The 27,580-nt window shown below is 44.1% G+C and overlaps 1 long non-coding RNA gene across 1 annotated transcript; it reads left to right on the top strand.

Moving 5' to 3' along the window:
* The first annotated feature begins 2,854 nt into the window (after positions 1-2,854).
* LOC122709132 lies at positions 2,855-26,435 on the top strand. Its single transcript, XR_006345488.1, has 3 exons — positions 2,855-2,915; positions 16,167-16,171; positions 26,368-26,435. It is a non-coding gene; the product is annotated as an uncharacterized LOC122709132 (long non-coding RNA).
* The last annotated feature ends 1,145 nt before the right edge of the window (positions 26,436-27,580 follow it).

Genomic DNA, 27,580 nt, shown 5'->3' with positions numbered 1-27,580 from the left:
CTGCAGGAGCCCAAGCACCTCCCCAGACCTGCGAGTCAGATGCTGCATTCTAACACGCATTTTAATTCGCATGCACCTGCAAGTAGAGAAGTCTACGAGGGATCCCACTAGGGAGGCAACCTAGAACTTTTAACTGAAGGTGAGAGAAATCTACAATGAGTCATGGCAGGGGGTAAGGGGGCGAATATTAATTATGTCTTCAAACCAGCAGCCGCAGTGGCAAGAACTGCAGATTCCTTGGTTTATTCTCTTTCCACGGAGAGTGGCTGGTTTCAGCCTCGATGGGGGATTGGTGGCTGATTGAATTTGTATTTCCCCCTCAGGGAAAAAGTGTGGGTATCTTGTTCTCCGAGACAGAGGTTCATACCCTCGTGTGGGGGCTGGGAGAGCACTGAGGGCTGAGTGGTGTTGGTCTGAATCGCATTGCCATCTCCCAGATGCCCCCTCAGATCTGATCAGTCCCACGTGTCTTGGAACACTTGCCCACAAGCTCCATGCCAGCTGTTGACTGTGTGTGGATCCAACCACCAGCGTTCAGCTGCCTTTCCCAGATGATCCCCTTCCCATACTGTGTGGTGTAACCCGACTTCCATGCTGGCCCTGGAAGGACCATGTCCTGCAAACTAGTTAATTCTTTAGGGCAAAGTCTGGTGAACGGGAATAAAAGCTGGAAAGCACCCTTTCTCCATGCCCATCTTCCCTTCCACAAACTGACCTGAGATTTAGCAGCTCCAATGGTCTCTCTGAAGATGGTGTCAGAGACTGAGCAGATATCGGTGCTCTGTATAAAGCAGTGGCCAGCCTGGTAACATACCCTTGTGTTTCATCTTCTTCCTTCCCTGCCTGGCTCTCCCTTTCTTCTTCACTCCCACTTCCTTGGTTTTTTAACTCTCCAATAAAATGTTAGCAGGCTTTTGCCTCAGGCTCTGCTTTCTAGGGTTCCTAAGTTATGATGCTTTTAAGGGCAAAGATCATGTTTAATCCTTCCATCTCTCTCAGCACATTGGCCAGGGTGAGAACTAAATATTTAATGCCAGGAGAGACCTAGAAGAGGACAGGAAAGATTGACAAAGATATGGGACATTCACATTTTGTAGAGTTTGTAAGGAACTTCAACATCAGTAGTTAATGGATTCAGGGAATCTGAGGACCATGCCAGGAAGTTTGTTGTTTTGCTTGGCTTTGGTTTAACACCATCTTGTTTAAAAAAAAAAAATCCAACATTCACCAACTCTGAAACCACACACGCATTTGTTTTCCAAATATCATACTCATGGCAATGGGGTAATTTTTCCTCTGTCTGGTCCAGTCTCCTGGCAAGTACCTGGCACCGTTTGAGCTATGGCTTGTCAGTTAACGGTGATGGCAAAATTCTCATCAGGAACATGTTTTTCCCTTCCTTCAAGTTCCCACTACTAACCGATGATGACAACTTTCAAGTGAACTGCTTTCCTAGGTTCTATTTTAGAACATGCTGGACCAGCCCCATAATCTGGATTCTGACTTCTTCATGCCAAGTCCTGATTCCACAGGGGCTACCTAACGTCCATTGCCTTGTGGTCCTGACTCCAGCTGACCCAGCTGTATCCCACGCATCAGCCAGAGGAAACGGGCCAGGGTCAGTGACTGCTGTTGTTACTAAAGCCCGCCCCCTCCCAGCTTAAGGAGCACTAGATGCAGGACTGGTAAGCAGGAAACCCTCAGGAGAGGGCAGCCAGTATGACCCTGATGCTTGTCACTATGCTGTTCTTTACTGGAAGGCTTCTGCCTGAAACTAAGGTTTGTTTCATATGCCAGGGGCCTCCAAGATAAAGTAAAATTATGTAACTAAGGCTCTTGACCTGAAGAAATTAAAAAATACAATAAAATAGCTAACATGTACTAGGGTTTGCTGTGTTTCAGACCCTGTGTTAAGTGCTTTTCATCTATTATTTCATTTAATCCTAATTTAAGGGCTAGATACCATTCTTATCCCAAGTTAATACTTAGGCCACCTTGATACAAAGAGCTGACTCATTTAATAAAAGCCTCATGCTGGGAAAGATTAAAGGCAAAAGGAGAAGGGGGCGGAAGAGGATGAGATGGTTGGATAGCATCACCAACGCATTGGACGTGAATATGAGAAAACTCCAGGAGACAGTGGAGGACAGAGGAGCCTGGAGTTCTGCAGTCCATGGGGTCACAAAGAGTCAGACATGACTTAGCTACTGAACAATGAAAACAACCATTATTATCTCAAATTTACAAATGAGGAAAGTGTGGCTCAGAAAAGTTTAAAAACTTGTCTAACCTACAGAGTGGGACAACGTATTTATAAATATGTATCTGATAATGAGTATATAAACTCATTACAGCTCAATAGTTTAAAAGACAACTCACTTTAAAAATAGGCAATGGATCTTTTTCCAAAGAAGATGTAAAAATGGCCAATGAAATGGCACATGAAAAGATGTTCAATGTCGTTTGTCATAAAAGAAATGCAAAGTAAAACCCAGATGAGATGCCACTTCAAACTCACTAGGGTGGCTATGATCAAAAAGATAAATATAAGAGTATGTAAGGATGTGGAAAAAATAGAACCCTTCAACATTGCTGGTGGAAATATGAAACGGTACAGTTCCTTTGGAAAGCAGTCTGGCAGTTTCCAGTAAGGTAAATATAGATTTAGCATATGACCCAGCAATCCCACTCCTAGGTATAAACCCAAGGAAAATAAAAACATATATCCACACAAAACCTTCTACATGAATGTTCATAGCAGCATTATTCATAATATTCAAAAAGTAGAAATAATTCAAATGTCTATCAACTGATGAATGGATAAAAACTTGCCCCAAGTCACACAAGGGCTTCCCTGGTGGCTCAGATGGTAAAGAAACTGCCTGCAATGCAGGAGACCTGGGTTTGATCCCTGGGTTGGGAAGATCCCCTGAAGAAGGGAATGACTACCCACCCTAGTGTTCAAGGTCCAGAATTCCATGGACAGAGAAGCCTGGCAGGCTACAGTCCATGGGGTTGCAAAGAGTCAGACACAACTGAGCAACTAACACTTTCACTTCACTTTCAAGTCACACAACCTCTTCTTCTGAGTAAATGAAAATTAGACAGGACCCTTGATTGTCTATTGCCACAAGTATGATAATAGAGAAATGAACAGTATTTGGTGGAGTAGGGGGGATAAGCTTAAGGCAGTAAATAAGAAGGTACTCCTGGAACATAAAGACACTCTCCCTTTATTTCCAAACAATTCATATGGGCCTGGCATGCTGTAGTTCATGGGGTTGCAAAGAGTTAGACATGACTTAGGGACTGATCAACAACACATATGGGAAATTATTTAAGAATCTAAGAGGACACTCCTAACCACAATGTCATCTCCAGGTGGAAGTCAAATCATCAGACACTACAGCCACACCCCAGTGGTGCACTCTGAGGAAACTCAAGATGAGGAAACACAAGATACTGGCCCCAGATAGCTGAGGTGCACATCAAAAGAAGGACTTCAGTGGGCCCTGACCCTTGCATCTTCTCATACATAGAAAGGCACTAAATGCCTTGAGATTTCTGGTTTTCTTTAATTAACAGTAATCCCTGATGATCTGACTACCTGGTCTTAGATCCAAAAATTCCTCCATATCCTGGCTCCCCACACCCACCCTTCCCTCTTTGATGCAGTCTCTCAGAGTTACCAGAGATGCTGTATCCCAGTTGTAAGTCCTCAGTATGTCCACCGAATGAAACAGAACACTCAGCTTTTAGGTTGTGCTTTTTTTTTTTCCAAGTCAACAGTTTTGGCAGCGATGATAGGACTGGAACTCTCAATCATCTGATCTGAGCAGGGAAAAAGCAGGTTGTGTGGGTGAAGGAACATAATGCCAGAAAACATGTGTTATGACCTGTAGGAATGTAGTGTGTACCTTTCAGGGAGTGTCTGGGTTTCCTGTCACCCCAAGGCCTGATCCACTGCAAATATTCAACAACTTCTTAATAAATTTAATTGTATTTTATCTGTGCTGGGGGGGTTCCCAGGTGGCTTAGTGGTAAAGAATCCACCTGCCAATGCAGGAGACACAAGAGACTCCAGCTTGATCCCCGGGTCAGGAAGATCTGCTGGAGTAGGAAATGGCAACCCACCCCAGTATTCTTGCCTGGAAAATTCCACGGACAGAGGAGCCTGGTGGGCTACAGTCCACAGGGTTGGAAAGAGTTGGACATGAGTGAGCACGGCACACGTACCCCTGTGCTGGGGTCAGGCAATCTGTTGGGAACCCATGCCCAGCACAGTCATAGAACCTAACAATGCTTTGCACATAATGAGTAGTCAATAAATATTGGTGAGAGGAATGGATGGTTAAGTGAATAAGTACTTTGGAGTCTGGGGGACAGGCTATTGTATATTTGTGAGACATATGAGTGAGAAAAGTGAGGTACCAAGTTTAACTTCTAAGGCAAAAAATAAGGTAATTGACCATGCTTTGGCCCCAAAATAGTATCCTCCTCGCCCACCATCACCACCCGGAATGAGGCAGGACGTCTGGAATTGGGTTTTAAAGAGTTTCCCAATTTATGATTAGTAATTTGGTAACATAGAAATTTCTATCTAGAAAGTACCTTAGAGATCCTTGAGCTATTGAAGAAAAGGAAACCTGAAGGAAGAGCTATCATTTTGTGGGAGTGTGACAAGTGGCTGTGTAATTTCTGAGGATAAGCTGAGCCCAGGCAGGGAGTTCACGCATCAATAGCAGAGCCTATAAAATCCAAGTTTAGGAAACTGACGCTGTCTGTCACACATTATTTGAACTGTTTACTGGTTCTGGATAATTCACTCCCCACCCTGTCAAAGTGTGGCTATATGACCGTGATTTTGCTGGAAGGCATTACAAAGGAAAAAAGTAGCCTTCCCGAAATGGCCAATGAAGAATGTGCAAATGTCACTGAGGTGAAGGGCCGGCAGAGACAAAAGACCCAACCCCACCCCCACAGCTGCCCAAGGGAAATATTCCCAGGCCAGAACTTCAGAAACCTATTCACCTGCAGCAAGTACCAAGATGATAAGGGCAAAACTGTTCCCCAAGGAGAACCACGTCCTTGGGCAGAGCAGTGGGGTGAATTAATTTCTAATAATGAGGCTGTAAGCTACAGTGTGTGTCTACAAAATAGGTGTATTCATGAAGAGTAAATATGTCAACTAATTCAAGAGGCATGCTAAATCTCTATTGTTTTCTGAAGTTCAGGTTTCCTGGCTCTATAAAATGTGATGCACGCCTTCAATGTGTGCAGCAGAATCTGTGTGATTGCAGAATGCCACATTAAACTCAGAGCTCCTGGGCTAATGAGGGTAAGTCCATTTTGCAGTAATGAATTGTTGGTAATAGCCCATCATGGAACAGATGTCTCATCTGTCATTGAACCGAGACTCTGACCCTCCAGATACTCAGAGAGCGTGTGGAGGCAACACAGCCTGGGGAGGGATCCTCATCTCTGAACTCCAGAGTGGAGCCATCCCCGTGAGAAGAATCAGTTGGGGCTGGTGCCTACACAGTGTGATTGGAGGCCTCCCAAGTCCTCCCTAACTCAAAATATGTCCCCACCCACCTGCCACAGGGCTTAAAAAATCCTCCTTTGCATTGTCTATTAAAATGTAAATATGTCACCTGGAAGAAGCAACACATTAAATTAGCATCCATTATCATTCATTTTTACATTAGGGAGAGCCAGGCCCTGCAGGGAATGAGGAGGACAGGGAGTCATCACTGAAGGGTGATGTAGAAGGTCCCTCAGCAGGTATCAGGACCAGGGCCAGGGCCAGGCTCGGCCCACAGGACACACCAGCCAGCCAACCCTTGCTCCACCCATACTCAGATACTGTGGGTGTTTTATGTATACATTTCCCCAATTATTTGAGCAACTCAAAGGAGGGAACAGAACTTATCTTCATAAACTGCCAGAACATGGCACATAAAATTTAGAAAACATTTACCTCTCCAATAAATATTTATTGATAAGTGAATTTTATCCTCATAACACCCTAAGGAAATCAGAGGAGGTATTATTACCACTTTATAGATGAGGAAACTGTCTCATGGAGGCCCAAGCACATGGGATTGAGGAGGAGCAAGCTCCAGATACACAGAGAGGCAAAGAATACACACTTCATCTAAGGAGAGGAGGACACACAGGAGAGATTGTTCAGTCGCTAAGTCATGTCCAGCTCTTTGCAACCCCAGGAAGCACTCCAGGCTTCCCTGCCCATCACTGTTTCCTGGACTTTGCTCAAATTCATGTCCATTGAGTTGGTGATGTTAACCAACCATCTCATTCTCTGTCGCCCCCTTCTCTCCTGCCATCAGTCTTTCCCAGCATCAGGGTCTTTTCCAGTGAATCAGCTTTTTGCATCAGGTGGCCAAAGTCTTGGAGCTTCAGCATCAGTCCCTCTAATGAATATTCAGGGTTGATTTCCTTTGGGATTGACTGGTTTGACCTCCTTGCACTCCAAAGGAGTCTTCTGCAACACCACAATTCAAAAGCATCAATTCTTCAGTGCTTAGCCTTCTTTATGGTCCAACTATCACATCCATACATGCTGCTGCCACTGCTGCTATGTCGCTTCAGTTGTGTCCGACTCTGTGCGGCCCCATAGATGGCAGCCCACCAGGCTCCCCTGTCCCTGGGATTCTCCAGCCAAGAACACTGGAGTGGGTTGCCATTTCCTTCTCCAATGCATGAAATTGAAAAGTGAAAGTAAAGTCACTCAGTCGTGTCCAACTCTTAACGACCACATGGACTGCAGCCTACCAGGCTACTCCATCCATGGGATTTTCCAGGCAAGAGTACTAGAGTGGGGTGCCATTGCCTTCTCTGCATCCATACATGACTACTGGCAAAACCATAACTTTGAATATGTGGACCTTTGTTGACAAAGTGATGTCTCTGCTTTTTAATATGTTGTCTAGGTTTGTCATAGAGAGGAATAAACTAGGGCCAAAGTTTGGATGCCTTTGGACATTGACCTGAGAGTTTTAAGTGTTATTCTGGGAAGCTTGAAAAGCTTGTTTAGGGATTGGGAATGCAGGAACCAGAAGACAGTGAAATGTGTCAAGTGATATTTTAGAAAGATGATTGGCATGTAGGAAAATAGGAGGAGTTAGAGAATAAGGAAACTAAAAACTAGTAAAGGGATTCTTTGTATGAAGAGGCCACACATTTGGGAGACTTTCTGACAAGAAGCAGAGCAGCCTTAGTGATTGATGAATGAGAAGTTGTGAGAGCTAAGCGCAAGGAGAGACACTGACTAGATTTCAAACCCACTCAACTGAATCAACAGCCATGGGAAATCCAGATAAGAAGCATGCTTTTGACCAAGGATGGTCAATTCCACTGTAAACATCTTGAAAGATTTGGGTGACACCTCTTTCTTCCAAGTTTCACTGGCTGAAAGTGAAAGTTAGTGGCTCAGTCATGACCAGCTCTTTGCCACCTTGATTCATGGACCTAACGTTCCAGGTTCCAATGCAATACTGTTCTTTACAGCATCAGACTTTACTTTCACCACCAGTCACATCCACAACTGGGCATTATTTCCACTTTGGCTCAGCCTCTTCATTCCTTCTGGAGTTACTGCTCCACTCTTCTCCAGTAGCATATTGGGCACCTACCAACCTGGGGAGTTCATCATTCGGTGTCATATCTTTTTGCCTTTTCATACTGTTCATGGGGTTCTCAAGGCAAGAATGCTGAAGTGGTTTGCCATTGCCTTCTCTAGTGTACCACATTTTTTCAGACCTCTCCACCCTGACCCATCCATATTGGGTGGCCCTACATGGCATGGCTCATAGTTTCATTGGGTTAGACAAGGCTGTGATGCATGCAGTCAGTTTGGTTAGTTTCCTGTGATTGTGATTTTCATTCTGTCTTCCCTCTAATGGATGAGGATAAGAGGCTTGTAGAAACTTCCTGATGGGAGGAACTGGCTGTGGGGAGAACTGGGTCTTGCTCTGGTGGGCGGGGCCATGCTCAGTAAATCTTTAATCCAGTTTTCTGCTGGTGGGTGGGGCTGTGCTCCCCTCTGTAATATGGCCTGAGGCCAAACTATGGTAGGGATAATGGTGCCAAGGGCAACCTCTTTCAAAAGGACTTATGCCAGCATGCTGTGGCTCCCAGGACTGTTGGAGTCAGTGCCCCTGACCCCACAACAGGCCACTGTCAACCCACACCTCCACCAGAGACTCCCAAACACTCACAGGCAAATCTGGCCCAGTCCCTTGTGGGGTCACTCTGCCTTTTTCCTGGGTTTTGTTTGTGCCCTCCAACAGTCTTTCTCCCTAGTCCTGTGGAAGATCTGTAATCGAATCCCACTGGCCTTCCAAGTCAAATTCCCTGGGGGTTCTCAGTCCCTTTGCCAGATCTCCAGGTTGGGAAATTTGTTGTGAGCCTTTTGCAACAGTGGGAGAACTTCTTTGGTATAATTGTTCTCCAGTTTGTGGGTCGTCTGCTTGGTAGTTCTATAGTGGAGTGAATGGTGACCTCCTCCAAGAGGACTTACGTCCCACTCTGTGCCTCCCAGGTCTGCAGTGGCCTGAGCCCCTGTCCCCATGGCAGGTCACTGCTGACCCGTGCCTCTACAGGAGACACTCAGACACGCAAAGACAGGTCTGGCCCAGTCTCTTGTGGACTCTTTGTGACCCCTGAACTGTAGCCCACCAGGTTCCTCTGTCCATGGAATTCTCTAGGCAAGAACACTGGAGTGGGTTGCCATTCCCTTCCTCAGAGGATCTTCCCCAACCAGGGATCGAGCCCATGTCTCCTACATTGCGGACAGATTCTTTATCATCTGATAAACCCAAACATGTTGAGAAAGGCGACGAAGAAACAGCCAAGTAAAGATGTCTGGGGACATTTGGTGTCAAAAATATCGAAGAGATTTAGTGGAAGCTAAATGCGTTTAGATGCAATCTCTGAGAAAGGAGAATAGGAGTCAAAGTCAGAACCTCCGCAAGTGCAGGAGACCGAGTTAGATAGTGTAGTGAACCTGAAGCCAGGTGAGACAGTTCCAGAAAGGTGGGAACGACAGTGCTGCAGAAAGGCAGGGAGAGTGAAGGGAAGTGCTGTTGGCCTTTAGGAACTGGCTCTCTCTGGTTCTCTTCAAGCAGACAGTTCAGCAGTGGAAAGGGCAGGCAATTTAAATGGCTTAGCGGGCAGCAAGGAGAAGGGAGCCCTGAGGAGGATAGAGAGAATTTTATCAACTGTGGCAGAGACAGCAGAGCTGGAGGCTGTTTATCTCCTTTCAGTTTAGGGAGAGCTAAGCCTGTGTTTTATGTGGAGAGGAAGGAGCCAGCGCAGAGATTGAAATATGAAAGACAGAGTAAGAGACAAGACGTAGGTAGAGGCAAGATGTGGGAGCTGCAGGAGGAGACTGGGGTGAGTGGGGGGTGGGAAGAAGGGTTGAGAGGAGGAGACTGGGGGAGGGGTTGAGAGAAGGAGGAGGTGGGCATCTAGTCTGAAAGGAGGGCAAGGAACAAGCAGGGAGGCAAATCCAAGAGATCATTTTACAGGAAAAAAACAGAAAAATAAGTTCCCTGAGTTCAGTCTGGCAAAAAAGAAAGTAGACTTCCTAGGGAATGAGAGAGGGTCCCAGATGGCAAAGGACTGGACTCCTGTGTTGCCAAGATTCACCCAGAGTAGAAGAGGAGTCAAATCATTTCTAAAGTTAGAATCTCATGTATGTATTGCTAACTGTTCAAAAAATGAAGTCAGCACCTAGAATTACAAGGTCATGAACACCAGTGCATGGGAGGTCCTGGGACATCACCTGATTCAGTCCTCTTGAAGCTGTGTACTGCAGATTGGGACCTGAACCCACAGTCTTTTAATTGAGATCACACACCTGGTGTCAGGACTTAATGAAGTCCAGGCTCTTGATACCTCATCACAGAAAGAATTCAGTGAGAGGTAAAATGATAGGTAAGAAATATAATTATCTAGAGAAATACACTGGCAGAAAGAGTGTAGGCCATCTCAGAAGGTGTGAGGCCTCAAAATATGGGGTAGTTTATTTTTACAGACTGGATGATTTCATAAGCTAATGAGTGGGAGAATTATTCCAACTATTTCGGGGAAGGGGAGGGGATTTCCAGGAATTGGACACCACCCAAAACTTATTCTAGTTAGTATTATATTTCTGAGTATTTGTACAAGTGCTTGAGCTCATTTAAGCCAATTAAATAGAGCTCTTTTACGAACTTATTTTGGTAATACCATATATTTACAACACATATAGATACATATAACACACAAATAAATACAGAGGCCTCACAGTTCCCATTTCAAAATTTCAAGGCTGAGTCAAGTATAACAATGTAAAACCCATCAGTTACATTCTCATTTTACCAACCAAAAACAACAAGGTACAGAGAGGTGACATAAATTAACCAAGATCACACAGTTAGTTAAGACTAAACCTGAACCGGAATCTGGGACTGCTAACTCCTGGCCAAGTGTAATTTCCACCAAATAGCAACTCTGTTTGCTGGGTTTCCTGGAATAGTTCCAATCATACACAACTTATTCCTGTAACGATGGTAATTATATTAAACACATGACAACATGTGATTTCATTTTGGTAACTTCAAATGGGTTTTCACATTAAAATTTTGAAAAAAGCAATAAATCAGGAAAAGCAAGTCTTTTGTCAGATAACGTTTCCCAATTTTTGGCTCTGCAATTACATGGCAGAGTTATTACGAACATACCTCTGGAGTTGCAGAGGCTCTGCTGGGACTCCAGGTAAGCCCACCACTTACTACTTGGGTGACATTGAATGAGACGACTGACCTCCACTGGGAGACGGCCTCAGCCCTCCCAAGGTGGCAAGGAAGGGAGGCAGACAGCAGCAATCAACCATGTTGTCATCATTGGCCTTAGCATGGGAGAAAAGTGGGGAGTGAAACCCAGAGAGGGATGCAGGCAAAGCTGCGGCTAATAACATTTTCCCTCTGGAATAATCCCTGTGTTTCAGCCAGAGATGCTTTGGAGGCTTTTTGAGAGGCAGACCTGAAGAGAAAATGTAATTACTTTTTCCTGCACTTGAATTTCTAGGCGGTGTCCTTTCAGAATAAAAAAGGCACTTGAGGGGTGGACGGGAGGCGGCAGGGAGAGAAGTGAAGGATGGAGAAGGATCATTCATGCTGAAGCCTGTGACATTTCGCCAAAGTGACTCCTTTTGGGAGCAGCTGGTACAAATGTCATTCAGCTGAGACAGTAGGAAGCAAGAGCTAGCAGTAGACTCTGCAGGAAATAACATGGTCCACTCCTCCTCTCTCCAACCACTCCCCTCCCCACAAATCCTGCCTCTCTTGGGGAGAAGTCAGAACCAGGCACTGAGCTGAGGTCACGGGCCTTGCGCTGGCTGCAGACATCTTGTAGATTTCACTGCAGTCACAATGGACTGCATATCCAACCACAAGACAGTTGCCCCCACAGCAGAGCCCTGGGGGGTCTCTGTCCAGAGAAAGCACAGCTCTGAACCCCACTTCTCCTGGGTGGACCAGTGCGCCAGGAGAGATGGTGCTAGGTAGTCACTTTCACCAGAGCAACCCAAGAGAAATGCAGCTGTTGATGACTAGAGAGTAAGTGTGAGTGTCTAGAGCTGGCAACCATGGGGTTCCTGGAATCGATCAATCATCTAGGGGCATGAAAGAAGGAAGGAGAAGAAAAGAGTTAAGCCAACGCAGGGTTGAATCCAGCCTTGCCACTTACCAAGTGACCTTAGCAAATTAGTTAACCTCTGTGCCTCAGTTTCCTCATATGAAAAGCAGAGAAAATACAGGAGACTGGTTTGATCCCTGGGTTGGGAAGATCCCCTGGAGACGAGAATGGCTACCCACTCCAGTAATCTTGCCTGGAGAATCCCATGGACAGAGGAGCTTGGTGGGCTACAGTTCACAGGATTGCAAAGAGTCAGATATGACTGAGTGACTGACACTTTCACAGTTCATGGGGATGCTGGGAAGATGAAGTATATGTGTGTCAAAAGTGCCTAGGTAAGCAAGTGCTCAACAGATGGTCTTATATACACGTATGGATTATTAAGGAAGCATCAAATTCATGCACATGGGCAATAAAAGCACAGGTCCCTGGGAGAGGTCTCAAAGTCATCATGCAGGAGCATGGACATTCATAAAACTCAACAAGGCGTGATGAGACTGTTCTTTCAGGCTACTGATGTTCCCAGACAGTTGCTACATATCTCTAGAGATATGTAGATATCGATATATATCTCTGAAGAGACCTTCAGAACTAATGGATTCTTCTGGAGCCTGAGATATTTGATGCACTGGCAAAACCGCTTATTAAAAATTTCTTTTTGCTCTATTTTTAAGTTAGTTACAATACATGATTTATACCTCCATGTACTTGCCAAAGATATTTGCTGCAACTCTGTACTGATGTGAAATCTTCACGGTACCATGATATTTAGTACACAGTAAGTAGGTACTTGGGCTTCCCTGGTAGCTCAGCTGGTACAGAATTCCCTGCAATGCAGGAGACCCTGGTTCAATTCCTGGGTTGGGAAGATCCCTTGGAGAAGGGACTGGCAACCCACTCTAGTATTCTTGCCTGGAGAATCCCCATGGACAGAGGAGCCTGGTGGGCTACAGTCCATGGGGTTGTAAAGAGTTGAACATAACTGAGCAACTAAACACAGCACAGCAAGTAGACACTTGGGATTTCCTTGTGACTCAGCGGTAAAGAATCTGCCTGCCAACGCAGGAGATGTCGGTTCAATCCCTGGGTCAGGAGGATCTGCTGGAGAAAGGAAATGACAATCCACTCCAATATTCTTGCCTGGGAAATCCCATGGACAAAGGAGCCTGGCGGGCTACGGTCCATGGGATCACAAAAGAGTTGGACATAACTGAGCAACTAAACAACAAACAGCAGAATAGACAATGCTGAGTGGGTTCTTGATGCCCTTGTCAGGGGTGATCTGAATGTGCTTTCTTACTGATCTGGGAGGGTCCCACACATTCTAGAAACTGGTTGTGTCCAGTACAAACCAAGGCCTTGAAACAAACATATAGGGTTGGTTCCTATATCTAGGAACTCTATCCGAGTTCCTGTATCAGAACTCTAGCTGATACATTCAAAGACAAACCCTTGGAAAAGATTGAGCTTAGAGCAAGTTTTCATCAAACATCAACAAAAAAAGTCACAAGCAAGAGAAAGTCAGATGGAGAGAAAACTCAGTGAACAATCTGGAAATGAGAGTTTCTTTGTTCTAGCAAATACAGATGATTCATATAGTTCTGATTTAAGAGTAGAGAAGAAAATTTGCTCAAACAACTAAGATTCTCTCTTTGATTTTCAGAAAGTAGTCATTCATAGAATCTCACCTGTCAGAGGCTCCCCACTAACATGAAATGACACATAACATGTAGGCTCTGTCTCCGAGCAGAACAAGATTCAAATCCTAGCCCTAAGACTTTCTGTATACACTTGAATGAGTTCCTTAACCTTCCTGGACCAAGCGTTTCTCATCTGCAAATGAAAATAATTAATGGCCAGAAGCTCCAAAGTTATGTTCACAATCCAAAAGGATTTAAATTACAACAGGAAAATTTAGGATGGATCAAAAGATATTTCTTACTCAAGGCTCCAATGATTGGGCTTTGTTTGATATCTCTGTGTTTTTTTTCATTATGTGTTTTGGTTTTTAATAAGGAGGTCTATTTTTTAAAGGAAGATCTTTTAGTTTCAGTTAAACGTATCTTTGGGAAGTAAGCTCTTGGGACCTTAAGACAATAACCAAGGTCTCCTGATTGAAACTAAAATACCTAGGAGGGAATAAGCTGGCAACTGAGAGCTATCTAACACCTGACGTTCCCCAACAATGGAATGCATTCTCTCCTTATAATTTCTTGTGGCTCCTCTAGGCATCTTCAGGGATGCTGAGAGATGTAGAGAAGGATTCCCTGATTTCAAGGAAGGTTGACTAGAGGGTTCTTATCTATACTTTTGTTCACTTTTAATACTTAGAAAAGCACATCCCTGAGTGGCCAAGGAGTCACCCACTGCACATAGAAAGCTGGGAAGAGGGAACCCAGCTATGTTTTCCTGCAAATTAGGTGCTGTGACAACTCGGGCACTGAAACATACAGATACAATATCTGTGCTTAATTAACCACTTGGAGAAAGCAAATGCTAATAATTGATTGAAGCATGAATGAGGCATTGGGAAAATATCCAGCAGAGCTCTGCCTGCCAGTTTTCCCTTTGAGGCAGTGATTAGCATTCCACAGCTCCCCAAAGAAACCTCTACAGAAAGTCTCAGCTCCCAGGAGGGACTGCCCTTGACCGTGAGGAGGGAAACAGATGAGGATGTAGTTCTTTGTTCCTCTAATGATCCACAGGTGATAACCCTGAGCTTCTCTGGGTTGTGAAGACTGAAGGTATCGCAACAGGCATGCTTCCCTGGCAGGTTACCAAAGAAGCAGCAAGGCTAGGAGCTGTGAGTGGGTCCAGACCAGAGTGGCAAGGGACAAGCTGTCCTTCCATTGAGGGGTTTTGAGCCACACAGACCCAGCCTTGCTCAAAGCATCTGTGGCAAAGCAGGAGGCTTTATGGGGCCTCTGGAAGCCCAACAGGAGGATCACAGCACAGACCTCTGGGACGTGGGAACAAGGACATGCCCTCCTTGCTGACATCTCTTCTCCTTTTGAGAAGCCATTCCTGGCTTGTTACTTGGCATCTGCAAAGACTAAACAGTCAACCAGGAAATAGCGAGAAACCATGTGGCCTGAGTTGCCCATCATGAACTGGTGGCTATCTGATCCTCCAAATCAATAAAGTTGATCAAAACAGCGTTCTATCACCATAAGGCAGAAGCACTTTCATGAAGCTGGAATCACAGTGAGACAGCTAGAGCCCCAAATGAGAAGAGACTGCTGCTGGAGACACCGGTGAAGGTCACTGTAACCCCTCAAGCCCAGGATCTCCGGGCAATATAGTCCTTCTATGGCTGGCAAGATATCTAGGACCAACACTCCTCATATTAAAAAACAGAGCAGAGCTTCTTAGCTGCGGGCAGTTTATCTCCGCAAGTCTGAGGACATTTTTGAGGGTCACAACTAGGGGGCGCTATAGGCACCTAGTGGGTAGTAGCCAGTTCAGTTCAGTTCAGTTGCTCAGTCATGTCCGACTCTTTGCGACCCCATGAACCGCAGCACACCAGGCCTCCCTGTCCATCACCAACTCCCGGAGTCCACCCAAACCCACGTCCATCCAGTCGGTGATACCATCCAACCACCTCATCTTCTGTCGTCCCCTTTTCCTCCTGCCCTCAATCTTTCCCAGCATCAGGGTCTTTTCCAATGAGTCAGTTCTTCCCATCAGGTAGCCAAAGTATTGGAGTTTCAGCTTCAACATCAGTCCTTCCAATGAACACCCAGGACTGATCTCCTTTAGGATGGACTGGTTGGATCTCCTTGCAGTCCAAGGGACTCACTCTCAAGAGTCTTCTCCAACACCACAGTTCAAAAGCATCAAGTCTTCGGCGTTCAGCTTTCTTTATAGTCCAACTCTCTCATCCATACATGACCACTGGAAAAACCATACCCTTGACTAGACGGAACTTTGTTGGCAAAGTAATGTCTCTGCTTTTTAATATGCTATCTAGGTTGGTCATAACTTTCCTTCCAAGGAGTAAGTGTCTTTTAATTTCATGGCTGCAATCACCATCTGCTGTGATTTTAGAACCCAGAAAAATAAAGTCAGCCACTGTTTCCACTGTTTCCCCATCTATTTGCTATGAAGTGATGGGACCGGATGCCATGATCTTACTTTTCTGAATGTTGAGCTTTAACCCAACTTTTTCACTCTCCTCTTTCACTTTCATCAAGAGCCTCTTTAGTTCCTCTTCACTTTCTGCCATAAGGGTGGTGTTATCTGCATATCTGAGGTTATTTATATTTCACCTGGCAATCTTGATTCCAGCTTGTGCTTCCTCCAGCCCAGTGTTTCTCATGATGTACTCTGCATATAAGTTAAATAAACAGGGTGACAATATACAGCTTTGATGTACTCCTTTTCCTATTTGGAACCAGTCTGTTGGTCCATGTCCAATTCTAACTGTTGCTTCCTGACCTGCATACAGGTTTCTCAAGAGGCAGGTCAGGTGGTCTGGTATTCCCATCTCTTTCAGAATTTTCCACAGTCTATTGTGATCTACACAGTCAAAGGCTTTGGCATAGTCAATAAAGCAGAAATAGATGTAGTGGCCAGGGATGCTATTAAAAGTCTACAGAACCTCCTGCAGCTTAACGAAGAGTTGTCTGACCCAAAATGTCAAGAGTGGCAAGGCTGAGGAACATTGTTGTAGAAGAAAGGAAGAAGAGAAGATAAAGGAAATCAGGGATTACTGAGTCATGTCCGACTTTCTGAGCGACTAAGCACAGCCCAGTGATTATCATATATTTGACAAAAAAATATGCGCAGATACAAACTTTCTTGTTTCTATAATTCATGACAAGGTCATAGTTGATATTTTTTTTTACTGCCCATCCATATTTCTTCTGTGTATATGTTCATATTCCTGGGCATTCACATCATACTTCCCTTAGAACTTCAAAGGAGTTTTATAGCCAGAAAGACTTTGAGTCTCTGCTGTTGTAGTTATAATCCTTATATCTCCCTCCTCTTGCCCCAGACCCCAACTCAGGGGACAACAGGCCTGGGATGCTCACGAGAATGCTTCTTCTCCCTCCCTCCAATCTGATCTAGAGATTCCAGAGGGGTGTATTTTTGGCTCAAGGTCATTTTCATCTATGCAAAAAATAAGCATATTTTTACATGTGTACTGTATTCCTACTCCATGTCTATGAATTCAGTATTAGAATAACTTCTTATATTCATTAAATTAATAAATATTTATTGAGCACCTACAGTGTGTGAGATACTATGCCAGTGGATGTTACAATGATAAAGAGACCAACTTTCTACCCATCTTCACAGGGCTCAGGGACTATGGGTCTATGCTCACCATTATCATTTTTATTTTGTAGGCTTGTTGAAATGGGAGGCCAGAAGAACTCAGATCTCATCTAATTCTTTCCCCAAGAATCTGTAGTTCCCTCAGGCCATCTCCTGCCCTGGGCCTAACCTGCCCAGAACCTATGGGTTGGGAGAAGCATTGTGCACCATCCCATTGTCTTGAGGGGCTGCCTTCTACAACTTTTCCACCATCTTTATCTGGATTATGTGTTGTCCTCCTATTCTCTGCTAACCTGGGACTCCAAAGAATGTACTGGGAAGGGGCCAAATGCACACACTTAAAATGGAAACAAAAATGCCAACATCCTTCAAGAAGCCAGAACACCCTTGCTATAACTTGGAGAAGGTCTAACCTAATATTCCGCTGTTGTCACTACAGGTGCAACAGCTTTTCTTTTGAGGGGCCTTGGACTGTTGCCATTGCAAGCTTCTAGCATGCCTCAAGGCTGAGTGCACTGCTGGCCTGCAGTTTGTTTGGAATATCTAGTGACTCATAGGGGCAGCCTGCCAGAAGCCCTACCCCATGAGGGTCTGAGGAGCCCCCTGAGTCTGAGGAGCCTGCTGGGAAAGGATAACAGGAGGATAGGGAAGAGCTGCACTGGAAGTCACCATAAAGGGGAGACATCTATGGCGGGTGGGGGGGGGCGGCACTTACACTTGCTCATTGGTTCAACTTCCACTGCTTTGCCTTCTGATTCCTGAGGTAGAACCACCTGGTTATCACCCATTAGGGTTCCAGCACCCATAGTTTTTACCTAGTAGTTAATGTCGTGATGTGGCATCCTGCCTTTCACATTCTCTCTGAACACTCGACTATCCCCTTGTGGTTAGGGTGTACTCAAAATTTTGGAGTTTTCTACTTTTCTTATATTCATGTATTTATTATTTATTCAGGACATTTTATTAAGCATTTATCCTAGATACTCTTTTAGGCACTTTGGCCACTTGGAATCTAACTTCATAGAGAAAGCAGTGACAGAAAATGAATGAACAGAGATAAAAGTACACTCAAGACAAGTAAGGAATAGAGAGTGATGGGGACAGGGAGCCGGGTTACACAGAGGCCAGGACTGTCTCAGGTTGTTGTTGGATGGAGTGAGAATTACAGCATATCTGTAGGCCAGGAGGAAAAAACTAATCAATCATATAAGAGAGAAGGAATAAAGGAGGACACAGCATCCTTGGGTGGGCAAGAGAGAAGGGGGTCTAGCCTATAGCTGGAGGTGTCAACCCTCCATCAAGCAGGGACTTCTCATCCTTGCTACAGGAGGGAGGCAGAGCGTAAGGCTCCATGCAGGGCTGAGTTCAGGTCTCTCAGAAGCAAGTGGGTTCATGAATTTGGTGCTGGAAAGATACACTTCTCCTCTGATTTCTTCTACTGTTTCCTTGGAAAAATGAAAGGTGTGTTTTGTCAGTGAACAAGATGGAGGAGAGTTTTTGGACATTAAGGAAAGAGTGAGCAAGAGGCAGAAAGAATCTTACAGACTCGAAGAGTAAATTCTTAATAAAGAAGACCGCATGGCAGGAGCACCAGCAGGAGCTGAGGATCCGCTTGAGCTTAGCGGTGTCTACTTCATGCATGCTGGTTTTCAGCCCCTCTTCACCACGCACAGGCAGAGGGACCAAGCCTGGCTTGGGTTGAAGAGTGTTGATGTAAAGAGGGGATAGTGTGGAAGGGAGTTCGAGATGCACCCAAGTCCTGGGAGTTGAGCCCAGGTCCTCCAACCCTCCACCCTCACAGCAAGTTCCCTCAGGACTTTTTAAATTTCTGGTCTAACAACCTCAGTGGAGGGCATCAGAGAAGCTCTCATTACATTGAACATCAAAAGGGAAGGGGTTGGGGTCGAGGTCTCTTTTCCCTGGAAGCTCCTCAACTCTTAATGCACCCACAACTTTCCCAGGGGACAGATCTGCCCACCAAGGAGGATAAGAAAGGGCGCCCCAAGCAGATAGGGGGCCCAAGTAACCAAGCTGCTCTGTGGCCTCTTCCTCTTCCCACCCACCCTGTCTGAGACACTGGGTTGGGCTGGGGGCCCTGCGCTAGCAGGTGGAAGCCTGAGCTCATGAAAAGCAAACGGCCCATTTGTTCCCCCATCTGGTAGAACTCACAGAAACCTGGGTTGCACTCTTCATTTCAACCACATTCAACAAAACAACCCAGCCATTCTGCAATTTAATAAAAATGACTTGGGCCTTGGCTTAAAGACATTGCTACTCGTGTGTAGAAAAGAATCAGAAGAACTGGCGCAAAGACAGATAAGGCTTGGTTTCGGCAGAGGAGATTAAACAGATGTGGAGATCAGGGGACAACCACATAAAGCATTTCCTCTATGTGTGTGATTGATAGGCTGGTCCCTGAAACATCACTTGCATCGGAGTTGGCTCTGGGGTCCCTGCTCTTCGCTCTGCATCCACTTCATCCCGGAACCTGACAGTCGGTGCCCTCAGGCCATCCCTGCTGTTGGAGGACCACACTTACCAGCCATCCCCCTCCACTCCCCTCCCCCGCCCTAATCAAAACCCATCTCTATTTCTTCCAAGCACTCATAGGAGACTAGTGCTAACTTGATAAATTAATGTAAACCAATGTGAATTATGGCTTAATCTGTTGCCCTTCCCAGACAACATTTACATTTTTTAAAGTAGCATTGGTTCCTTAAATCTAAGGGAATGGGTTCTGTAGGAATGACAAGCATTGTGGCAGGCAGAGAGGGGAGACTGTGGAAAACCATACAACCTTCTAGGCCCCTCTGGTATCAGATGCGGAAGGCCCCACCTGCTCCTTCTGATCATCAGGGACCTCATGGATCAAGAGGCACCAATGTCATATTTCTATCTAAAACCAGGATATGTCTATCTTAAGAAAAATATACTTACAATGCATTTGGCTATTGCTTGTATTACTCTACTATGTGCAAATGAAGAGTCTTCTGTGCAATCAAAATAAATCTATGATGGTGGCTTGCCTAATTTCCTCTTCTGCACCAGGTAATGTGAGGACAGAAGAAGAGAGAAGAGGAGGCACCTGCCCACTGCTGTCACAGGAGAGCTCTGTCTTAGACCAGGACCTTCTGTGCTGCCCTGGGTACCAAGCAGAAGGGTATCAGCTGAGGCCTGCTGCTCCTGGGAGAAGCAGAGGGGAGACCAGGCACCAGAGAACCCAGATACAGAAAGAAGTTCTGGCCTGTACCATGTAGGTCCCGCCTCACAAGGAATCTTGGTGGGTCTATGTGAGTCCTGTGCATCAAGGAACCCACCTTGTTGGCATCAAGGTCTATCACGAGAAACCCTAAGCCTGGTATAGGCTGGTAGCCAAGGCACAAACAACAGCTTACCCCATTTCTCTCTGCTTTCTGGCCTGTGAATGAAAAAAAATTCCAGCGCCTTGCTTTTCCAGGCCCTCACGGACCGCCCTCCCAACCCAGAAAGGAGAGAGGCTGAGCCCTGCCACTCCAGAGGAAGCAGACACGAAGCAAAGGCCAGGTTACTGCCATGGACAGCCTGACATCCCAGACTGAGCAGCAGGCAGGGAGGCAGCTGGTCATGTAATGAGCGTCCACCATGGCTCGCAGGAACCTCAGTGGCCTTCATAAGCACTCACCCGTACATCCACCCATCATGCGGTCACTGGTTACTTTTTTTGCTAAAGGAATCAGCAGGCAGCCCAGCCCCAAAAGACAACTGATGACTCCCGGGAGAGGTGGGACACACAAGTCCTCCATTGGATGTGTCCCCTCCTCACCTGTGAGCTGGGATGTGGTGTTACTATGAGGAAGGTGTTTGTCTTTGGGATTAAGGCAGAGCCCAGCCTTTGAGGACAAAGGAAATATCTGCTATTTGGTCGCCACTCAGTGGCGGTAGCCAGAGGCCCATCACTATCCCCACCCCCAGGCCAGTTGCCTTGTTCCTTCTACAAATACAACGTTCCCTGAGTTTAATCTTCCACTAAATGTCTCCATGCTTCTGGAACTTCAATTACAGCCCTCTCTGCTCTCAGGCAGACGCTGCCACTGTGCAAATGCAGTTTAAATCATTACACACATTTTTCCCCCCTGTGTTTTCTCAAGCTGGTACTGTCTTCCCATCTTGACTGTTTTTCAAGGGCCTCTTTCTGTTTGGCTTGCCTTCCTTCCTCTCCAAATCAACCTGGCACACCAAGGTTCCTGCCAGCGTAGGCTCCTCTGAGGTCTCTTCTCCCTGCACTCTTGTCTCCAGGATTCTCTCTGGTTTCTGGTTTCCACTGCCCAGTTCTTAGATGCTGATACTTGCTTAGAATCCCTGCCTGTCCTGCTTTCTGAAGCTCCCTAGGATTCAATGTGTCAAACCCTTCCCTGATCCCCAGGCCACCCATTCTGTGAAATGTGGACACACACCCACACCCCATGGCTGCCTTATGCTGGTGCAAAACCCAGACATTGGTGTTTCTCGGTTCTGGATTCTGGGCTGAAGTTCTGGCATTCAGGGACGGCAGGATATCAGACGCTATTTTCTTGGCCTCCAAAATCACTGCGGATGGTGACTGTATCCATGAAATCAAAAGATGCCTGCTCCTTGGAAGAAAAGCTATGACAAACCCAGTCAGCATGTTAAAAAGCAGAGACATCACTTTGCCAACAAAGATCCATATAGTCAAAGCTATGGTTTTTTCCAGTAGTCAGGTATGGATGTGAGAGTTGGAGCATAAGAAAGCTGAGCACCAAAGAATTGATGTTTTTGAACTGTGTTGCTAGAGAAGACTCTTGAGAGTCCCTTGGGCTACAAAGAGATCAAACTAGTAAATCCTAAAAGAAATCAATCCTGAATATTCACTGGAAGGACTGATGTTGAAGCTGAAACTCCAATGCTTTGGCCACTTGATGCGAAGAGCCAATTCATTGGAAAAGACCCCAATGCTCGGAAAGACTGAGGGCAGGAGGAGAAGGGGACAACAGAAGATGAGATGGATAGATAGCACCATCAACTCAATGGACATGAGTTTGAGCAAACTCCAGGAGATAGTAAAGGACAGGGAAGCCTAGCATGCTGCAGTCCATAGGGTTGTAAAGAGTCAGACATGATTTAGCAACCGAACAACAACAATAATTTAATTTTTTTAGGGTGCCAGTGTACATGATGTTGTGTTTTTAACTTCAAATTCCACCTGTTGGTATGCTGGTACATAGGAAAGCAATTGACTTTTGAATATTGATTTTGCATCCTGCAACCTTGTAATTTTATATTTAGAGACAAATGAAGGAAGATATAGGTTAGGACTTCCAACCAGGCAATATTTTAAGTGCTTTAAACTTCTTTCTTCCTTATTTCCTTATTCCCTTTCTCTATTTCTTTAAACATAACAGGAATTGAGAATGATTTATCATAAAAAGAGAAACACTATTTACTCAGATCTTTCTACAGTTGAAAAAAAAAAAACCTACTGTGTTAACACAACACAGTGCTGGGGAAGGAAGCTTGAGTTGGGGGTTTGGAGTTTCAATTTCTGGTCCATGTCCCACAAGGACATGCAGGAAAGATGTGTGGCAACAATGGGGGCAACATTCACCCTTGAATTACCTTGTCTTTGTAAAGTATGTTCATTCCACTGCCTCAAAGGTAAGAGGAAATGGAGAAGAGCCACTAGGAGTATGAGGCAGAGTGGTGGGGGGTCAGTTCTTCCCTCCTTGAGCTACAGATTTAACATAATCCCAATCAAAATCCCAGCAAGTTATTTTGATTCTAAAGTTTATATGGACAGGAAAATGACCTAGAACAGCCAACACAATATTGAGGGAAAAGAACAAAGTTGGAAGACTAACACTACCCACCTTCAAGACTTACTATAAAGCTACAGTAATCAAGACAGTGAAGCATAGGCAAAAGAATAGAACACAGATCATGAAAATAGAAAAGAGAACTCAAAAATAGACCCACATTAATATAGTCAACTGACCTTTAACAAAGCAGCAAAGACAAGACTGTATTTAGCCTTTTCAACAAATGCTGCTGGAACAACTGGATATCCACATACAAAAATAAAAATCTAGACACAAACCTCATACCTTTCACAAAAATTAACTCAAATCAGACTATTGACCTAGATGTTAAATGCAAAACTATAAAACTCCTAGAAGATAACATAAAAGAAAACCTCGATGACATTGGGTATGTCAATAACTGTAGATAAAACACCAAAGGCATGATCCATAAAATAAAAAACTGATAAGCTGGACTACCTTAAAATTAAACTTCTGCTCTACAAAAGACAATGTCAGAAGAATGAGATGATAAGCCACAGACTGGGAGAAAATATTTGCAAAAGATACATCTTACAAAGGACACATCCAAAGTATACAAAGAATTCTAAAACTCAATACAAGAAACAACTTCATTTAAAAATGGACCAAAGATTTCATCCAAGAAGATATTCAGATGACAAATAAATACATGAAAAGATGATCCATAATACACATCATCATGGAGATGCAAAATACCACTAGACACCTATTAGAATGGCCAAAATCCAGAACACTGACAACACCAAATGTTGGTGAGGATGTAGAGCCTCAGGAAATTTCATTCATTGCTACTGAGAACACAAAATGAGACAGCCACGCTGGAAGACAGTTTGACAGTTTCTTACAAAACTAAATATACTCTTACCATATGATCCAGTAATCACACTCTTTGGTATTTACCCAAAGGAGTTGAAAAACATATGTCCATACAAAAACTAGCACATGGATGTTTATAGCAGCTTTATTAATAACTCCCCAAACTTGGAAGCAACTGAGATGTTCCTTCAGTGGGTGAATGTATTAAAAACTGTATCACATCCAGACAATGGAATATTATTCAGCACTAAAAAGAAATGAACTATCAAGCCATGAAAAGACATAGGAAAGTATTAAATGTATATTATTGAGTGAAAGAAGCCAATATGAAAAGGCTACACATGGTATGATTCCAACTACATGACATTCTAGAAAAGGCAAAAGCATAAAGAAAGTTAAAAAAAAAAAGAAAAAAAAAAAAAACAGTGATTGCCAGAGGTTAAGGGAGAAAGAGGGAGGAAGTGGTACAATATAGAGGATTTTTAGGTGGGGGGTGAAAGTGATCTTTTCCAACGAGTCAACTTTTCGCATGAGGTGGCCAAAGTACTGGAGTTTCAGCTTTAGCATCAGTCCTTCCAATGGACACCGAGGACTTTTTTCCTTCAGGATGGACTGGTTGGATCTCCTTGCAGTCCAAGGGACTCAAGAATCTTCTCCAACACCATAGTTCAAAAGCATTAATTTTTCGGCACTCAGCTTTCTTCACAGTCCAACTCTCACATCTATACATGACCACTGGAAAAACCATAGCCTTGACCAGACGGACCTTTGTTGGCAAAGTAATGTCTCTGCTTTTTAATATGCTGTCTAGGTTGGTCATAACTTTCCTTCCAAGGAGTAAGTGTCTTTTAATTTCATGGCTGCAGTCACCGTCCGCAGTGATTTTGGAGCCCCAAAAAATAAAGTCTGACACTGTTTCCACCGTCTCCCCATCTATTTCCCATGAAGTGATGGGACCAGATGCCATGATCTTAGTTTTCTGAATGTTGAGCTTTAAGCCAGCTTTTTCACTCTCCTCTTTCACTTTCACGTGATGGACAGGGAGGCCTGGCGTGCTGCGATTCATGGGGTTGCAAAGAGTCAGACACGACTGAGCGACTGAACTGAACTGAACTGGACTGAAAGTGATCTATATGATACTATGGTTGTGGGTGCACATCATCATACATTTGTCCAAACTAATTCAATGTGAAACACCAAGAGTGAACCCTGGTGTAAACCATGGTCTTTGGTTGATAATGGTATGTAAGTGGAGGTTCATCAATGTACAACAAATGTACCACTCTGGGGCAGGCATGAGTGAGGACAGAGAGTAGTGAGGCATTTCTGTACCAACCCCTCAAATTTGTTGTAAACTAAAACTTCTCTAAAATGCAGTCTATTCAATATTTTTTAAAAGATATACAACTGAATTAAGAATGGGGAAAGTTATTTGCCAACTACTGAAGTCTACTAATGACAAATCTAAATAACTGCTCTAAATATTATTGCAAATTAAATGCAAATGTCAATAAATTTTGAAAGAGAAGATACAATGTAAAAATAAAAAATATTTTATAGCTAATATTCTGTATCATAATACTCCAGTTTAATTAAAACAGATGGAAAAGTGGGGAGGGAAGGGGAAAATAGAATTGTGATGGCAGAAAAATGTAAAATGTCTGTCAAATTTTTTATCCTACATATGTATAGTCAAAAATGTTATTTTGTTTGCTATTTTTATCCTCAAAATATGTATATTGACTTCTATTTGTGAGCTTATGATGGGCTAAAAATTTGGACCAACACTCCTGCTAGAAGCAACAGAAAATTTCCGGAAAGGAATTTATTAAGGGTCTTTAAAGGCAGAGGAGTTCTGAAAGCATACCAAGGAGTTGCTAGACCAGAGTCTAAGAGACTGGAAAGAGCCAGGAATCATCTGTCTCTGCAACTTGAATTCCACCTTTGACAGCAAACTTCAGTGCCTGAGCTAGACAAAAGGGGCAGGTGTAACTACAACATTTATCCATACATAAAGCTGGGATTCCTAAAAGGCTACATCTTCACAAGAAGGGTTAATTAGTAGAAGTCAACCTCCCTCTCTGTTCCAACCCCTCACAATTACCATCCCAAACTATCAGTAGGAAGGTTGTTCTGGTCCTGGTCAGAAGATAAGGGGGAAAGTGAAAACAAAGACTTATCTGAGAAGTTACAAATCAGAGCAGCTCTTGAGCAGATTTGTAGCTGAAATTCACATAAATTGGTTGGGGGAAAAAAAAACACCTCAGGGCATGAATTTAAAATGGTTCTAGACTGGTATTTCCCTTAGGTATGCCACAGAAGTAAAAATAAATCCTCTCTAAATAATGCACTTTCATATTATGCTTCAAACAATCTCTAAAATTAATATTTATGAGGGCAATGACATTCATACAGTCAAAAATTATAAAACAGATAAAAGGAGTAAAAACCAACAGAAACAACAAAGAGCAGAGACAGAGCCCCTCAAATTTAGACGCTGGGATTATCAAGCTAGATTAAAATTCAATTATCCTTACTGTATTTGAGAAATAAAAGACTGGTTTTTAAATATCTCACCCCAGTCAGAATGGCCGTCACCAATAAATCTACAAACAATAAATGCTGGAGAGAGTGTGTAGAAAAGGGAACCCTCCTGCGCTATTGGTGGGAATGTAAATTGATAATAGCCTTTACTGCAATACAGGACACCAAGTTTCGATCTCTTGGTTAGGAAGATCCCCTGGAGAAGGAAATGGCAACCCCCTCCAGTATTCCTGCCTGGAGAATTCCTTGGACAGACCAGGGGGTCGCAAAGAGTCAGACATGACTGAGTAACTAACACTCTCACTTTCTAGGGAGAACAATATGGAGGTTCCTTAAAAAAAACTAAAAACCCCAACACTGCCACTACGAGGCATTTACCCTGAGAAAATCACATTTTAAAAAGACACATGCACCCCAATGTTCAGTACAGCACTATTTACGATATACAGGACATGGAAGCAATCTAAATGTGCACTGATGAATGGATACAGAAGACGTGGTATGTATATATGCAATGGAATATTAGCCATAAAAAGGAATTATATTGAGTCATTTGTAGAGACATAGATGGACCTACAGTCTGCCATATAGGGTGAAATAAGTCAGATAAAGAAAAACAAATATCATATATTAATGTATTTATGTGGAATCTAGAAAAATGACACAAATGAACCTATTTGCAGGGCAGGAATAGAGACATTGGCTTCCCTGGTAGCTCAGTGGTAAAGAACCCTCTTGCCAATGCAGGAGATGCAAGTTCAATCCTTGGGTCAGGAAGATCCCCTGGAGAAGGGAGTGGCAACCCACTCCAGTATTCTTGTCTGGGAAATCCCATGGACCTATGAGTCTGGGAAGCTACAGTCCACGGGGTTACAAAAGAGTTTGACAACTAAAGCAAGAGTGAGCAGCTAAACAACAATAGTAGAGAAACAGACGTGGAGAATGGATGGGTGGACACAGTGGGAAGGGGATGAACTGGGAGATTGGGAGTGACGTATGTGTACTGCTATATGTGAAACAGATAGCTCATGGGAACCTACTGTATAGCGCAGGGAGCTCAGCTCAGTGCCCTGTGGTGACTTAGATGTAGGGGGTGGGGGTGGGGCATCTAAGGAGGGAGGGTATATGTGTATACATGTGGCTGATTCACTTCATTGTACAGCAGAAACCGACACAACATTGGAAAGCAACTATATCCCAATAAATAAATGTTATCTACAATACGTCTCAGCAAGGAAGCTACAAAATATTATAGCATATACATTTTAAAGTAAAAAGAATGTCTAGGAACTTATTAGAATAAAAACAATGGATGAATATAACAGTTAACAGTCATAGCTAAATAGAGGATTAGTGAACTAGATGGAGCAAAAGAAATAATTTAAAATATGAAACAAAGT

This window comes from Cervus elaphus, chromosome 1 (genome assembly GCF_910594005.1).
Source record: "Cervus elaphus chromosome 1, mCerEla1.1, whole genome shotgun sequence".
Lineage (NCBI taxonomy): Eukaryota > Metazoa > Chordata > Mammalia > Artiodactyla > Cervidae > Cervus > Cervus elaphus.
The sequence above is the reverse complement of the archived record's forward strand: the minus strand, read 5'-3'. Positions and strand labels throughout refer to the sequence as shown.